Below are 18479 nucleotides of genomic sequence, written 5' to 3'. Positions count from 1 at the left end.
CTGCTTCAGTGTCTTTAGATATTTTGTCAGATGTTACTATGGAATACTGAAGTATAATTACAAGCATTTCATAAGTGTCAAAGGCTTTTAATGACAATTACATGAAGTTGATGCAAAGAGTCAATATTTGCAGTGTTGACCCTTCTTTTTCTAGACCTCTGCAATCTGCCCTGGCATGCTGTCAATTAACTTCTGGGCCACATTGATGGCAGCCCATTCTTGCATAATCAATGCTTGGAGTTTGTCAAAATTTGTTGGTTTTTGTTTGTCCACCCGCCTCTTGAGGATTGACCACAAGTTCTCAAAAACTCTGGGGAGTTTCCTGGCCATGGACCCAAGATATCAAAGTTTTGTTCCCCGAGCCACTTAGTTATCACTTTTGCCTTATGGCAAGGTGCTCCATCATGCTGGAAAAGGCATTGTTCGTCACCAAACTGTTCCTGGATGGTTGGGAGAAGTTGCTCTTTATTCATGGCTGTGTTCTTAGGCAAAATTGTGAGTGAGCCCACACCCTTGGCTGAGAAGCAACCCCACACATGAATGGTCTCAGGATGCTTTACTGTTGGCATGGCACAGGACTGATGGTAGCGCTCACCTTGTCTTCTCCGGACAAGTTTTTTTTCCGGATGCCCCAGACAATCGGAAAGGTGATTCATCAGAGAAAATCACTTTACCCCAGTCCTCAGCAGTCCAGAATATCAGTCATCATGTCCCTGATGTTTTTCCTAGAGAGAAGTGGCTTCTTTGCTGCCCTTCTTGACACCAGGCCATCCACCAAAAGTCTTCACCTCACACATCAGGTGTGAGTGCATCTGCATGCACAGTGAGGTGAAGACTTTTGGTGGATGGCCTGGTGTCAAGAAGAAAGAAGCCACTGGAGAGGAGAGTCCATTGATATATAGTTAACATAGTGGAGAGCACAGAGTCCCCCCCAATATCTTTCATTAGCTCCAGCACAGACAAACCAAACCCTGAACCCACAGTGGGACAGAAATGGTTTGATCTCTTACGGGGGTCAGGGATCATGACGCAACATGAAGGTCACCCTTGACTACCCAAACCACATCCTTCCTTATTGTCTCTTCTCACCCTTGCCAGGCCTGGGAAGAGCCTGGGACACACAGACACTGACTTGTCGTCAAATGGCTCGCGTACTTCCCGATTTCATGGGAGCCGGGGGAAGGGGAAGGGCGGAGCGCCCAGCTGAGCCTCCTGGCATTGTCCCTGTTTGCGCTGCCGCAGGCTGCAATGTGGGAGGGACCCATTTCAGCGTGACACCAGAATGTACTTTAATGTTACTGGTGACAAAGGCGGCAGGCAGACAGATGATCATCCCGGGGGACGGGGTGTCAGGGAGGCGAGGGAGTGGAGGGGCAGGACTGTAACACTGGCTTTTCTCTCTCCACAGCTCACCCTGTGGAGAAATGCAGCCTGAAATAAACAATGTATAGTATGACAATATTGTGTAATTGATTTAATTCATGGGTTTAGTCCCATTTACGTTCACAATGAATTTATCAATGGAATTAAATACGATGAAATATTTATGGTGGGGGAGATAAAAGTGGTAAAGGGATTTGAATACATTAAGCAGGGCGTGCTATGGATCATTTTAAATTGAACAGAGTGTAGTAATTCAGTAATTTGCATGTATTATGCCCGGTTTCTGCTCCCGTATAAGATTATGCGTTGTTAGAAGTGCACTAACGGACCATTAGGGATATTCCCACGAGAGAGTAACGGTTAATGTGATTGGATGTTAATTATTTGACTAGGCTACCTGTATTTGACTTTGTGTTGTTTTTTCATTGAACACTAGATGGTTTAATTTTATTTTTGGCAGTGAAACGAGGCTACTCAGGCGCTAAAAAAAAACTCACCCAAATGTATAGCCCTATTGGAAAATATAAATGGACTGTTTGAAATGGTTCATTTAAAATAAAAATGTGAATCACATTTAATTTGGCGTACCCCCACCCAGGTTTGGGAATAGCTGCAGTAGACAGATAATGGAGCTGGGTCTGGGAGTTAAACATGACAAATAGTACACAAATATCAGATGTAATCCATTCTCTCATCTCAATGTGCCATGTTTGCAAATGCAATTTTAAAGACAAGGCCAGACTTGAGACATGGTTATTTAGGTGTCAGTTCCAAACCAGTGGGCCAAATTTTTTTGTTTTTGTCGTCCTCTACCCCCCTCCCGTCTTTTCTTTGGACCCCATTGGACTCGATTGAAATGCAATGAGGCAGCTAACATGTGGAAAGATAGAAATTGACTTGCTTTAAGTTCATGCTTCCACAACAATATGGCAGAACTGGACAGCGACATGATTTCAGCACTTCATGCCCCATTTGCCACCAATTCGCTCCCGCTCTCTTTTTCTCCCTCTTTCTCTTGCTCCATTTCTACCTTTTCCTCTCTTTCATGGCCAGATGCACCCACGGGGGGGTGGGAATTCCCTCGCTTTCCATTTATCTCTCTCTCAATTTCATTCACTCGCGTTTCGTGAGCATGCATGTTTGAATTGATATTCCATGTGATGTTGTTTCTGTTTAAGTTCTGTAGGTAAGAAGGATAACACATCTTTATCATAGTGAACTCTAGCTGGCAGAAACAATGTATCTTCATTGGTTAGGATTGTGCAGGCTTTAAACCGCTGTAGTAGGTAAGGAAACTCTAGGCCACTATAGTAACGACACAACTATAGATACCATACCCACTGTCACAGAACTAGGCCTAATCAGTCTTTGGTTCATGCCATCTTCCTTGGTTCTGTCCACTTTAAGACTATGCATTAAATGGGTTTTTAGTGGAGTCATTTTGCCCCACTTGTCCTTCCTCTCATTTTGTCGTCATCTTGGGCGCTGAGGCAGAAAATAAAAGGGAGAGATGGGAGCCTTCAAAGTCAATTTTGGTGTTTAGTTAAAAGGAAAGAAGCGATTGCACACGTCGGGAAACGTGTGCAATCTCTTTCTGCGGCTGAGAGAGATTAGTTATTGTATGCTGATTTTTTTTGTCTGGTAAAGGTTTCCATTTAAATGCACCCAGTGGTTATTTTGCATAGTTCCCCTGCAATTTGCCTCAGCTCAGGGGACATTGGCCATCGTCTGGTTGTAATGTGGGGTAATTTGCTGGGGTGTCAGCCCGATTATTCATGTCCTTATCCACCAACTCCCCCCAACTGGAAAACGACAGCTCCTACAACTTCATAGTGCTCTCAGGATAGGAGGTGTGGATTGTTGTTGTTCATCTGAAAATATATAAAAGAGAAATTGTCAGTCAGAAAGTCAAGTCCAGAAGATGTGGAGAAGTGTATGGGGAGGCTGGTTGACAGAATTGGGAGATTTATTCGGACTTTCCAGACAGCTGGTGAATATTGAGTGTTGCAGTGGCTTGAGTACATCCTGTCATAGTAGCAGGTGTCATCTTTTTAGTGAATTTGGGTCTTCTCTCTCTCACACGCTCTTTCTCGCTCTCTCTCCCCCTCCCCTGCGGTGAAGGGCCACGTAGGGAAAATGAAACCAAATAGAGAAAAATAGGACATTTGATTTGTCTCTTTCTCTCAGATCCTGACAGCATTTTAACATGTATTTGTTTCCATCTTTCAGGAGTACAATGATCCCTACTGAAACGCTCAGTGACTTTCAGCGTCGGCTGGAGTGATGTAAAACTCCCAGCAATTGGACTCTGGAGTGATGAATCACCCTTCGCCATCTGGCAGTCCGACAGACGAATCTGGGTTTGGCGTATGCCAGGAGAACGCTACCTGCCCAAATGCATAGTGCCAATTGTAAGGTTTGATGGAGAAGGAATAATGATCTGGGGCAGTTTTTCATGGTTCGGGCTAGGCCCCTTAGTTCTAGTGAAGGGAAATCTTAATGCTACACTATATAATGACATTCTATATGATTCTGTGCTTCCAACTTTGTGGCATCAGTTTGGGGAAGGCCCTTTCCTGTTTCAGCATGACAATGCCCCATTGCACAAAGCGAGGTCCATACAGAAATGGTTTGTCGAGATCTGTGTGGAAGAACTTGACTGGCCTGCATGACCTCACTAATGCTCTTGTGGCTGAATGGAAGCAAGTCCCCGCAGCAATGTTCCAACATCTAGGGGAAAGCCTTCCCAGAAGAGTGGAGACTGTTATAGCAGAAAAGTGGGGGACCAACTTCATATTAATGCCCATGATTTTGGAATGAGATGTTCGATGAGCAGGTGTCCACATACTTTTGGCCATGTAGTCTATTTAGTCCCACAGTTGACTGACTGTGTCTGCTATGTTCTCAACTGAATCTTTTCATGGTCACATACTAAGTTAAATGAAGAGCATCAAATGTCCCAGTAAAATGTGAATGTTATTTTGTGTGTATTACAGAGCCATGTGCCAGCGGACCTGTACCTGATGACCAAGAACCCAGAGGATGCCTACAACAGCCCTGATGGCTGGAGATGGAGTTCAAAAAAGCTGTGCGTTAGGCTTGGGCGGTATTTTTATTTTACCTTTATTTAACCAGGTAGGCCAGTTGAGAACAAGTTCTCATTTACAACTGCGACCTGGCCAAAATAAAGCATAGCAGTGTGACAAAAACAACAACACAGAGTTACACATGGGGTAAACAAAAGTACACTCAAAAATGAATAGGCCATGGTGGCAAAATAATTACAATTTATCATTAACACTGGAGTGATGGATGTGCAGATGATGATGTGCAAGTAGAGTTGCTGGGGTGCAAAAGAGCAAAATAAATCAAATCAAATGTATTTATATAGCCCTTCGTACATCAGCTGATATCTCAAAGTGCTGTACAGAAACCCAGCCTAAAACCCCAAACAGCAAGCAATGCAGGTGTAGAAGCACGGTGGCTAGGAAAAACTCCCTAGAAAGGCCAAAACCTAGGAAGAAACCTAGAGAGGAACCAGGCTATGAGGGGTGGCCAGTCCTCTTCTGGCTGTGCCGGGTGGAGATTATAACAGAACATGGCCATGTTCAAATGTTCGTAAATGACCAGCATGGTCAAATAATAATAATCACAGAACAGTTGAAACTGGAGCAGCAGCACGGCCAGGTGGACTGGGGACAGCAAGGAGTCATCATGTCAGGTAGTCCTGAGGCATGGTCCTAGGGCTCAGGTCCTCCGAGAGAGAGAAAGAAAGAAAGAGAGAAAGAGAGAATTAGAGAGAATTAGAGAGAGCACACTTAAATTCACACAGGACACCGGATAGGACATGAGAAGTACTCCAGATATAACAAACTGACCCTAGCCCCCCGACACATAAACTACTGCAGCATAAATACTGGAGGCTGAGACAGGAGGGGTCAGGAGACACTGTGGCCCCATCCGATGACACCCCCGGACAGGGCCAAACAGGAAGAATATAACCCCACCCACTTTGCCAAAGCACAGCCCCCACACCACTAGAGGGATATCTTCAACCACCAACTTACCATCCTGAGACAAGGCCGAGTATAGCCCACAAAGATCTCCGCCACGGCACAACCCAAGGGGGGGCGCCAACCCAGACAGGAAGATCACATCAGTGACTCAACCCACTCAGGTGACGCACCCCTCCTAGGGACGGTATGAAAGAGCCCTAGTAAGCCAGTGACTCAGCCCCTGTAATAGGGTTAGAGGCAGAGAATCCCAGTGGAAAGAGGGGAACAATATCAATAACAATATGGGGATGAGAGAGTTGGGTGTGCTATTTACAGATGGGCTGTGTACAGGTACAGTGATCGGTAAGCTGCTCTGACAGCTGATGCATAAAGTTAGAGAGGGAGATATAAGTCTCCAGCTTCAGTGATTTTTACAATTCGTTCCAGTCATTGGCAGCAGATAACTGGAAGGAAAGGCAGCCAAAGGAGGTGTTGGCTTTGGGGATGACCAGTGAAATATACCTGCTGGAGCGCGTGCTACGGATGGGTGTTGCTATGGAGACCTGTGAGCTGAGATAAGGCGGGGCTTTACCTAGCAAAGACTTATAGATGACCTGGAACCAGTGGGTTTGGCGATGAATATGTAGAGAGGGCCAGCCAATGAGAGCATACAGGTCGCAGTGGTGGGTAGTATATGGGGCTTTGGTGACAAAACGGATGGCACTGTGATAGACTACATCCAATTTGCTGAGTAGGGCTGCTGTAGCCCACCCAGACCTAGGACAGCCCAGCCCCACACTGGGACTGACTGTGTCTAAACTAAAGCAGTCTGCCTGAGGGCATGGAGGGTCCAGAAGCATTAAACCAGCTAATACAACCGACTGACACCCATTTGGATGCCACTACAGGGCTAAACAGATGAGAGTGTCACATGTTTGCACAGTCACAGAAAAGAGACGCACATCCCATCCTGGGGCAAGAACCACATATGCCTTGAGTCTAGATCCTGGTTACAAGTGTCAATGTGCATAGATGGGGCTACTGTCCCCTGAGGCCAGCTGGGACTTCAAAGGACATGGCAGGACATTAGCCTCTGATTATGGTGATGACCAGTGACAGTTGATGTTACTATGACACCGAAGCAGTTCAGAGAGGAACATATAAAGGGGGTGTAGGTATCAACTGTGATTTACGTTTGTATCTGGGTGCTGTTTTATGCGACTGAAGGTGTGTGGGGTTTATTTGAGATTTATCTGAAATGTAAAAAAAATAATTAAAAAAAGAGGCAATGATAAAGTTTATGGACAACTAAAATCCTCCTTTGAAAAAAGGTTCAGAAAACAATGAAACTGGTAATGGGAATATGAAACTGATGTCATCATATAACCTGGTTTCACCTCGGCCCTTTGCAATATGTTTTCATAGTTATTTTCTCTCCCCTTACTGAGTGACAATTACAAAAGCTGTTTTAGTGGCTCACACAAAGGCTCTAGCTTACTTCTCCTCCTCAAGCACAAGATCAGCGCAAGAATGTTTAATTTCATTCTCCTCCATCTTTTCATCTCCCACCAGCCTTTTTTCACCAGGCTTTCTCACTGATTAAAAATAACTAAACTTTTTTCTTCAGCAGCAGTTCTCTCTTTTTGTTATCCCTCTTCCTTTCATTGAAAGAGGGGGAAAGGAAAAAGAGAGGAAAAATGTAAAGCTGTAATTTTTCCTACAACTGTGTCTGCTGTCCTATTCTTTGCACTGTTCACTTCAGCGCTGAAGAAAAGGGCAGGCAGGGAAAAGAAAGGCCCAGTGAATGATACACCCCGTGAGATGGAGTAGAGGAGGAAGAGAGACCGGGCCCGGCTCCAGTGTTCACACCCTCACTTAATTTATTTGAATTTTTAATCTAATTATGAACTATTTGGGAATCAGGGGGCTTTGTCGGAGCATTATACGTGTACACTCTACGGCTCTGATTTTTCCTCAGGGGCCGAGGATTCCCGCGATATGGGAATGGGCGAGTGACAAAGCCCTTGTCTAAAAATATTTTGTCAAGTCCTTTACGTGTCATTCCAACAGTGCTTACATTGGGGCCCATTGAAAGACAACCAGGAGTGCTGCTTTTTCGCCGGGACTTGATTGGCAACTGCAAGCATGCTAAATGCTAATGAGAACCAGATGGATGGAGGAGTGACCATCAGCAGATTTCTTTTTTTTCTTCTATCCTCCATGTCTGTATCCAAAGCTCTTTCACCCCCCCCCCCCCCCCCCACACCTCCCCTGCCCATGTCCCAGCCGATTGCACCTCCTCCACCTTTGGCCTCTCTGTTGCTCATTTCAACATTATGAATACTATGAATAAGCAAGTAAATGACAATGATTTATATATCGGTTTAATAGTGTCTTTGTGTAAAAGGTTGGTGGTGGGGTTGATTGGCGAGCACCTAGGCGTGTGTGTGTGCGCACGCTCATTAGGAATGGTTGATGGAATATCCCATGCATTTCACACACACACACACACACACACACACACACACACACACGCTCTGCAGTGCGAGGCTATTGGTAGAAAAGGTATGGGTGACACAAAGCCAGGGTGTGTAATTGAATTAGGAAAGGGCCAGCCTGCAAATTCACAGCTTTCAAAAGACCAGGGCTTTTGAATGTATTAGTACTTCTCACCACATCCCATTGGAGTATTCTACCATTAACACCCTTCCCCTCACCTCACTCCTTCCTCCACATTCCCCCACATCCAAATCTTCCTTTTTCCACTTTCTTTTCATGGTCTCTATCATTTCCCTCGAACTGTGTTCAGTGCCTGGGTATCAGTCTCTTCACAGTTTGTTTTTAGTGAACATTAAACTAGTAGGTATACATGGAAATGTAATGACAATTTTGCCCATATAAATTGACTAATCAGATCCATCCAAGTGCAATATATTGGAAACTAGTTTAACTCTAGCCCAAATACAGCCCAAATACAAAATTAGCTTTGAGTCCAAGTGCTGAATGTGACAAGATCAGATCTGAAACTGTCAGAGAACAGTATTGTTCAGATGAATTCCCTTACTGTAATAGGGTTCTTAGGATTATTACATTTGGGGTAATGGTTAATTGTCATGCAAATGGACATTGTCATTTTGAACTTGTAATGCATGAAATGCTTCTTTGAAAATGATTTATAACATAAGTAATTAATAAAACAAAACTTTAGTGACAACTGATTTTGACTGTTTAGAGCCTTTGGTAAATGAAGCTTCTCCTCCTGACCATTGCCATTCTGCTCGTAAAATGATTACCAACTTCCATGTAAAAACAAAAAACTGCTATTGGGTAAACTATCTACTTGAATATAGTGTTGAATCTCCCTTCTCCTAAAGTGCTTTAAGAAATAATTCATACCCCTTGACTTATGCCACATGCTGTGTTAGTCTAAATTTAAAATGGATAACATTTCTCAACCATCTGCAATCAATATCTCATGTCAGTGAAAACATATTTTTTGACATTTTTGCAAATGTAATTGAAAATTAAGTGGAAAAATATCAAATTTACATAAGTATTCACACCCCTGAGTCAATACATTGTAGAAGCACCTTTGGCAGATATTACAGCTGTGAGTCTCTGGGTAAGTCTCCCAGAGCTTTCCACACCTGGATTGTGCAATTCTTTTTTATTATTTTCACGATTCTTCAGGCTCTATCAAATTTGGTTGTTGATCATTGGCTAGACAACCATTTTCAGGTCTTACCATAGATTTAAGTAGATTTAAGTCAAAACTGTAACTCTGCCACTCAGGAACATTCACTGTCTTCTTTGGTAAGCAACTCCAGTGTAGATTTGGCCTTTGACTTAATCGCTCAGTGTCTGGTGGGAAGCAGACTGAACCAGGTTTTCCTCTAGGATTTTGCCTCTGCTTAGCTCCATTCCGTTTCTTTTTTATCCTGAAAAACTCCCCAGTCCTTAACGATTAAAATAATACCAATAACATGATACAGCCTTGAAAATGCTTGAAAATATGGAGAGTGGTACTCAGAAATGTGTTGTATTGGATTTGCCCCAAACATAACACTTCATATTCAGGACAAAAAGGGAATTGCTTTGCCACATGAATGGGTGTATTCAACATCCAAAGTGTAATTAATAACTTAACCATGCTCACTCAAAGAAATATTCAATGTCTGCTTTTTTCCATTTTTACCAATCTACCAATAGGTGCCATTTGTCTTTGTGGTTGAATCAATGTTTGAAATTCACTTCTCATCTGAGGGACCTTACAGATAATTATATGTGTAGGGTAGAGTGATGAGGTAGTCATTCAAAAATTATGTTAACACTATTATTGCACACAGAGTGAGTCCATGCATTGTGACTTTGTACTCATCATGTGGCAAAGCAATTCCCTTTTTCAAGACATTTCAGCTTTTCATTTTTGATTAATTTGTAAAAATGTTGAAAAACAATTTCACTTTGACATTGAGATATTGTGTGTAGGCCAGTACCCCAAAAAATCTCAAATTGATCCATTTTAAATTCCTGCTGTAACACAACAAAATGTGGAGAAAGTCAAGGGGTGTGTATACTTTCTAAAGGCACTGTCTAAGACGATTATTCTCTTCAGTTCACGGTTATTGTCCATAATTGTCAGTTTTACGATATTTGTGCCAGCCCTATGTAGTACAGCATTATGTCTCTAGGCTGATACCGTGGGACTGACTGTTTGACTTCCAATCCAACCCATACAGGTGTTCCCATCAAGGTGACCCACTTCAAGGAGGGCAAGTCCAAGGACACACCGCTAGACCTCTTCTCCTACCTCAATGAGATGGGGTGAGTCTGACTTTCTCTTACCTCTGTTTTACTCTTAATTTACAATGAGATGGGGTGAGTCTGACTTTCTCTTACCTCTGTTTTACTCTTAATTTACAATGAGATGGGGTGAGTCTGACTTTCTCTTACCTCTGTTTTACTCTTAATTTACAATGAGATTGAGATTCCTTTACTGTCTTACTGCAGTGTTTTAAGTGAAGTGTGGGTGCATTCAGGCGAGAATACAGAAATGACTACTGTACTTAGTGAGAAAGTTCGCTAACAAATGGTTCCATTGTGGTCTCAGAGGGAGGCATGGATTTGGGAGGATCGACATCGTGGAGAATTGCTTCATCGGGATGAAGTCCAGAGGTAAGGCAATGATGATAAATAAAGGTGTATTGAATAAATAATCTTAGCATTGCTGTGCGAGGGAGAGATGCTCACAGTCTACTGCTGCAGCTGCGGAGGGGCAGGTATGTGTGAGATGGGAGCGAGCTGAGCACACAGAGGGAGAGATGCTCACAGTCTACTGCTGCAGCTGCGGAGGGGCAGGTATGTGTGAGATGGGAGCGAGCTGAGCACACAGAGGGAGAGATGCTCACAGTCTACTGCTGCAGCTGCAGAGGGGCAGGTATGTGTGAGATGGGAGCGAGCTGAGCACACAGAGGGAGAGAGAGCTAAAGTAACGTTAGCCAAGGCAACTCGGCTACAGCCAAGACTAGCTAACTTGTAGCAGCCGCAATGTTATCTATCATCCCATATAACCGTGCCTGTCTTGACTGGAGTAGCCTAGAGAATCTAGCTAGCTAGGCTAATTGAGGCAACATGCTGCACTTTCTCCCAACCCCATTCAGATAAAACAGCCTACCTGTTGGTTCCTCCTGGTAGGCTACTTCTCATTTCGATAACTTTTAATTCCGTAATGTTATTCCATCTTGTATTGCATTAGTGAACTCTCACTCCACTTTCTACACATTGAGCCATTTTGATTGGCCAACATAAACAACAAACTACACACGTGAAGTCTGCGCACATCATAAAAACTACATTGAAAAAAGTTTGTCGTTTTATTAAATAAAACATTTCAAATGTCATGGAATATCCTTGATATTTTAATTTAATTTAGAAAAAGCCATTTCAGTGTTAAAATATATTTTTTGCGTCTCACAGAAAGGTAAAATACCAATGTCCCTTCGGATATTCGAATAACCGTGTACATCCCTAATGCATTCAGAGATCAGCTAGCACAAAGTCATACAGTACCTACTCCATAAATGCTAACAGTCATGTCATTTCCATTTGTAAAGCTTTCTGCCACACTAGTGCTTTCAGGCAATTGCAGTCATTTTATCTCAGTGCTAAAAAGGGAAACTTGCTATTTCACTTGAATAAAAGTGTCATGGAGGACACAATGAACAAACAACATTATGTGCCTCTCTTTCCTTTCATAGGAAATGTGTTTCTGGTTTGCCTGTAAACTGAGACTCGGTTTGACCTGCATTCACATAAATGCAGACAGCCCTCACATTTCTCTTTTTGCAGCCACGCATGCTCTCGCTCGCTCACACAAAGACACACAATCGTTCACAGATACACACTCCATCTTGGCAATCGTCCACTCCTCTGCATGACTTCTAATTCAAGAAAACTTCAAGAAAACGTCTCAGAAACCTCCCCTATTGCTACTCTACCGGTGTCACTACAGCATGTTTAGGGGCTGTAAGGAGCCAAGATGTTTGTGGCCCTGTACCATGTCAGACAGCATGTCACTCATTCCTCCAGTGGCCCCAGCTGCCTCCATACTGCCATTCTACTCCTAACAATAACCGGACTGGCAAATTGACTAGCTAACACACTCCGCCTCTGGCGCAGAGTGGCAGGTAGAAATTGGAAAATGGGAAGCCCACTTTTCTCCCCCTTGGCTTCACAAAAGATCAGAGCTTATCTTCTCCACAGAAATGGTAAGAGTGTGAGGTTTGACGGGGGTAAATAACTAGTACATAGTGTTTGTTGGGGGAATAGGCCACAGTGTTTGCACAAAAGATGCCTGGAAGGATTGAATAGTTGACAGACAATGTGTAATTTATTTGAATGTCTTGGGGAGTGGGGTCAAGAAAGTGTTGGATGGAAATGGTTGTCAAGAATGTTGTCAGTTCTCAACAAAACATTCAATGATGTATGTGTACACCTGTCAACCCTTGTCTGAGCTCTGACCTCTCCACTATGTGGCGGACCATGTTGTACAGAGGATTTGTAGAGAACTTTATTGTGATGATTAAATGGTTTAATTAAAATATAAAAATATTTTATATCTTGTTGTTTTTTCGGACTAGTTAGATTGCTATCAGACCAACTTAAACCGTTATTGTTCCAAGAATGTAGGACTCGTTTAATTAAAAAAACACAATTCTGAAGTGTGTGCGTCTGCGTGAGATTGTGTTGATTTGTAGACTTAATCCATGCTGCTCACAGTGTTTGATTCTTGATCAGAGAAGCATGCAAAGCAGGAAGTATCGTGTCAAATCAGCTTCTAAAGTCCAGTGCGCACGAGATGGCATTGTCTACAAGATTATTCGAGAGCGCAGAGGATGTGTCCCGTGAGTGGACAGGTCAAACTTGAGCTTGCAAGTGTAACTTTGGGCGAGAAGAACGATCATTGCCGCAGACCAAAAAGAAAAATGGCTGAATAAAAAAAATATAGAACCTTAAGCAAAGAAACAAAACCTTTTTTTGTCCACCAACAATAATCACGTCTTTGTCAAGTTTTCACTCTCAATTTCTCAAGTCTTGGCACCTTTATGTTTCAATTTCTCTTTTTTGTCGATTGGATTTCAGGCTAGTGGCGGGCGAGCTTAGAGAGGGGCATGTCTGGAAACATTACACTGGAGTGATGGACAGACTAACAAATGCTTTCCCTTGGCCAGTGTTGTGTAGTTGAGTTTTCTTGGGTGCATGATGTCGAACAGATGCGGTTCAGAGCCACTTTTTTAGCTTGCTAGCTGGCTTGAACAGTATGCGCCAAATGACTTGCAAAACCCAGCTGAAACTTCTGTAAGAATATTTTGAAGATAAATACACAACGCAGAGGACTAAAAGTCAAGAGAGTACTAACGATCAATGGAAATAGTGTTTTTTCTGTAATAGGGGATTAATGGTCAATGGGTCAGAGACATGGGAGGAATTTCAGTCCGGGACTCAAAGCTACATGGCAAGTTCTCATTCGTCCAAATTGTTTATACATTGAGACTGAAATAGGATACTTGTTATTTGGCCATTGACCCAGTTTTATTGCAAGGAATTCTAATTGGTCAACCACAGGCTAGGTGTAACAGTCTTCGTTGGTGGAAGAAGGTGAGGACCAAAGCGCAGCGTGGTAAGTGTTCATGATTATTTAATAGAACAGAACACTGAATGACAAAAACAACAAGAGACTGAAATGAAACTGAAACAGTTCTGTCTGGTGCACACACAAAACAGAAAACAAACACCCACAACCAAAATAGGGTAAACAGGCTACCTAAGTATGATTCTCAATCAGAGACAATGAGTGACACCTGCCTCTGATTGAGAACCATACTAGGCCAAACACATAGAAATATAACATAGAAAAAGGACATAGACTACCCACCCCAACTCACGCCCTGACCAACCTAACACAAAGACATAAAAAAGGAACTAAGGTCAGAACGTGACACTAGGGTTGGGTTATAAAACCATATCATGTCCCTTTGTTCTGTGGAGAGAATCACTGGAGGAGAGAATCACTGAGGACAGGGGAGAATGAACCATCTACTTCCCAACATAACATCCATGATTTGTCCTCTTTGAATAAACCTATTTTTCTCCCCCTGATTTGCTTTGGGGTCTGTGTTATTGAAGAATAACATCATCTGCTAACACTTCATACATAAGCAATATAATAATGGCAGGAGATGGAGATGGCTGCTGTTTTACAGGCTTGACGACATGGATAACATGGATAACATACAGCTGGCTGGGTTTTCTGTGCATCGGCAAGAACAGCTGCCTCCAGTAAAACAAGGTGGCGGTCTGTGTCTTTGTCATTAAAGGCTGGTGCACGAAATCTAATATTAATGAAGTCTTGAGGTTTTGCTCGCCTGCGGTAGAGTATCTCATGATAAGCTGTAGATCACACTATTTACCAAGAGAGTTTATATTTTTTGTAGCTGTCTATTTACAACCACAAACCGATGCTGGCACGAAGACCGCACTCAACGAGCTGTATAAGGCCATAAGCAAATACGAAATTGCTAATCCAGTGGCGGCGCTCCTAGTAACTTACTACTGGGAAACTTAAATCCATTTTACCTCATTTCTACCAGCATGTTACATGTGCAACCAGAGAAGAAAAAAAAACTCTAGACCACCTTTTACTCCACACACAGAGACGCGTACAAAGCCCTCCCTCTCCCTCCATTTGGCAAATCTGACCATGACTCTATCCTCCTGATTCCTGCTTACAAGAAAAAACTAAAGCAGGTAGTACTAGTGACTCACTCAATACGGAAGTGGTCAGATGACGTAGATGCTAAGCTACAGAACTGTTTTGCTAGCACAGACTAGAATATGTTCCGGGATTCTTCCGATGGCATTGAGGAGTACACCACATCAATCATTGGCTTCATCAATAAGTGCATCGATGACATCATCCCCACAGTGACCGTACGTACAAACTCCGGCCAAAAGCCATAGATTACAGGCAACATCCGCACTGAGCTGAAGGGTAGAGCTGCAGCTTTCAAGGAGAAGGACTCTAATCCAGAAGCTTAGAAGAAATCCTGCTATGCCCTCCGACGAACCATCAAACAGGCAAAGCTTCAATACAGGACTAAGATTGAATCGCACTACACCGGCTCTGACGCTTGTCGGATGGGGCAGGGCTTGCAAACTATTACGAATTACAAAAGGGAAGCACAGCCGTGAGCTGCCCAGTGACACAAGCCTACCAGATGGGCTAAATTACTTCCATGAGCCGATGTGAGTAAGACCTTTAAACAGGCCAACATTCACAAGGCCGCAGGGCCAGGCGGATTACCAGGACATGCGCTGATCTCAGAACATACTCAGAACATGCGCTGATCAACTGGCAAGTGTCTTCACTGACATTTTCCACCTGTCCCTGACTGAGTCTAATACCAACATGTTTCAAGCAGACCACCATAGTCCCTGTGCCCAAGAACACCAAGGTAACCTGCCTAAATGACTACAGACCGGTAGCACTCACTTCTGTAGTCATGAAATGCTTTGAAAGGCTGGTCATGGCTCACATCAACACCACCCCAACAGATCAACAGAGGACGCAATCTCAATCACACTCCACACTGCCCTTTCCCACCTGGACAAAAGGAATACCTATGTGAGAATGCTATTCACTGACTACAGCTCAGCGTTCAACACCATAGTGCCCTCAAAGCTCATCACAAAGCTAACGATCCTGGGATTAAACACCTCCCCCTGCAACTAGATCCTGGCCTCCTTGACACATCTGCCACGCTGATCCTCAACACTGGGGCCCCTCAGGGGTGAGTGCTCAGTCCCCTCCTGTACTCCCTGTTCACCCATGACTGCATGGCCAAGCACGACTCCAACACCATCATTAAGTTTGCCGACGACACAACAGTGGTAGGCCTGATCACCGACAACAATGAGACAGCCTATAGGGAGGAGGTCAGAGATGTGGTGCCAGGATAAAAACCTCTCCCTCAATGTGATCAAGAAAAAGGAGATGATCGTGGACTACATGAAAAGGAGGGCAGAGCGCGCCCACATTCTCATCGACAGGGCTGCATGTTGAGAACTTCAAGTTCCTTGGTGTCCACATCACCAACGAACTGTCATGGTCCAAACACACCAAGACAGTTGTGAAGAGGGGACGCCAACGCCTATTCCCTCGCAGGAGAATTTAAATATTTGGCATAGGTACTCATAGTTCTACAGCTGCACCATCAAGAGCATCACTGCCTGGTATGGGAACTACTCGGCCTCCGACCACAAGGCACTACAGAGGGTAGTGCATACGGCTCAGTACATTACTTGGGCCAAGCTTCCTGCCATCCAGGACCTCTATACCAGGCTTGTCAGAGGAAGGCCCTGAAAATGTTCAAAAACTCCAGCCACCCGAGTCATAGACTGTTCTCTCTGCTACCGCACGGCAAGCGGTACCGGGGCGCCAAGGCTAGGTCCAAAAGGCTTCTAAACAGCTTCTACCCCTAGGCCATAAGACTCCTGAAGATCTAGTCAAATTGCTACCCAGACTATTTGCAGTAGAGGTAGACCGATTCATCGGAATGGCCGATTAATTAGGGCCGATTTCAAGTTTTCATAACAATCAGTATTTTTGGGCGCCGATTTCCGATTATTAAAAAATATATATATATATTTTTTAAAATACCTTTTATTTAGCTAGGCAAGTCCGTTAAGAACACATTCTTATTTTCGATGACTGCCTAGGAACTGTGGGTTATAACTGCCTTGTTCAGGGGCAGAACGACATAGATTTTCACCTTGTCAGCTCAGGGGATTCAATCTTGCAACCGCACAGTTAACTAGTCCAACACTCTAACCATTGCACTCCACGAGTAGCCTGCCTGTTACGCAAATGCAGTAGAAGCCAAGGTAAATTGCTAGCTAGCATTAAACTTATCATAATCACTAGTTATAACTACTGATCCAGTTTAGCAGGCAATATTAACCAGGTGAAATTGTGTCATTTCTCTTGCGTTCATTGCACGCAGAGTCAGGGTATATGCAACAGTTTGGGCTGCCTGGCTCATTGCGAACTAATTTGCCAGAACGTAATTATGACATACATTGAAGGTTGTGCAATGTAACAAGAATATTTCGATTTAGGGATGCCACCCGTTAGATAAAATACCGAACGGTTCCGTATTTCACTGAAATAAACGTTTTGTTTTCGAAATGATAGTTTCCGGATTCGATCATAGTTATGACCAAAGGCTCGTATTTGTGTGTGTTATTATGTTATAATTAAGTCTGATTTGGTAGAGCAGTCTGACTGAGCAGCAGCAGGCCCGTAATCATTCATTCAAACAGCACTTTCGTGCGATTTGCCATCAGCTCTTCGCAAGCACAGCGCTGTTAATGACTTCAAGCCTATCAGCCTAATGGCTGGTGTAACCGATGTGAAATGGCTAGCTAGTTAGCTGGGTGTGCGCTAATAGTGTTTCAAACGTCACTCGCTTTTAGATTTGGAGTAGTTATTCCCCTTGCGCTGCAAGGGCCGCGGCTTTTGTGGAGCGATGGGTAACGATGCTTCGAGTGTGGCTGTTGTCTATGTGTTCCTGGTTCGAGCCCAGGTAGGGGCGAGGGGGGGGACGAAAGCTATACTGTTACACTGGCAATACTATAGTGCCTATAAGAACATCCAATAGTCAAAGGTATATGAAATACAAATGGTAAAGAGAGAAATAGTCCTATAAATACTATATTAACTACAACCTAAAACCTCTTACCTTGGAATATTGAAGTCTCATGTTAAAAGGAACGACCAACTTTCATTAGTTCTCATGTTCTGAGCAAGGAACTGAAACGTTAGCTTTTTAAATGGCACATATTACTTACTTCTCCAACACTTTGTTTTTGCATTATTTAAACCAAATTGAACATGTTTCATTATTTATTTGAGGCTAAATCGATTTTATTGATGTTTTATATTAAGTTAAAATAAGTGTTAATTACGTATTGTTGTAATTGTCATTATTACAAATAAAATAAATAAAAATCGTCAGATTAAATCGGTATCGTCTTTTTTGGTCCTCCAATAATCGGTATCGGCTTTAAAAAAATCAGAATCGGTCGACCTCCAATTTGCAGTGCCCCCCCCCCCCCCCACCTTACAGCACTGCTACTGTGTTGTCATCTATGCATAGCCACTTTAATAACTCTACCTACATGTACATACTACCTCAACTAACCGGTACGCCCCTGTATATAATCTCACTATTGTTATAGAACTGCTGCTCTTTAACTAATTTAATTTAATTACTTGTTACTTTTGTGTCTTATTATTATCCATACTTTTTGAAACTGCATTGTTGGTTTAGGGCTCGTAAGTAAGCATTTCACTGACCTGTTGTATTTGGGGCATATGGCTAAGAAAAATGTGATTTGATTTTAAATTTATGCAACGTTTATAAATAAGGCCTTGGGTTCTTAGAGTGGGGCATCAGCTCAATCTATTGAGTACAGAAAGACACAGATCTAATTAAATGGAGTTCTAGGGCTGAATCACACCTTAAAATGACAATGCATGTT

At 43.2% G+C, this 18479-nt stretch overlaps 1 pseudogene; it reads left to right on the top strand.

The window, feature by feature from the left end:
- LOC110522908 overlaps positions 1–18479 on the top strand; it is a 43050-nt pseudogene that overhangs the window by 13301 nt on the left and 11270 nt on the right.

This window comes from Oncorhynchus mykiss, chromosome 5 (assembly GCF_013265735.2).
Source record: "Oncorhynchus mykiss isolate Arlee chromosome 5, USDA_OmykA_1.1, whole genome shotgun sequence".
Lineage (NCBI taxonomy): Eukaryota > Metazoa > Chordata > Actinopteri > Salmoniformes > Salmonidae > Oncorhynchus > Oncorhynchus mykiss.
Note: the sequence above shows the minus strand (reverse complement) of the source record. Positions and strands in the feature narration are given on the sequence as shown.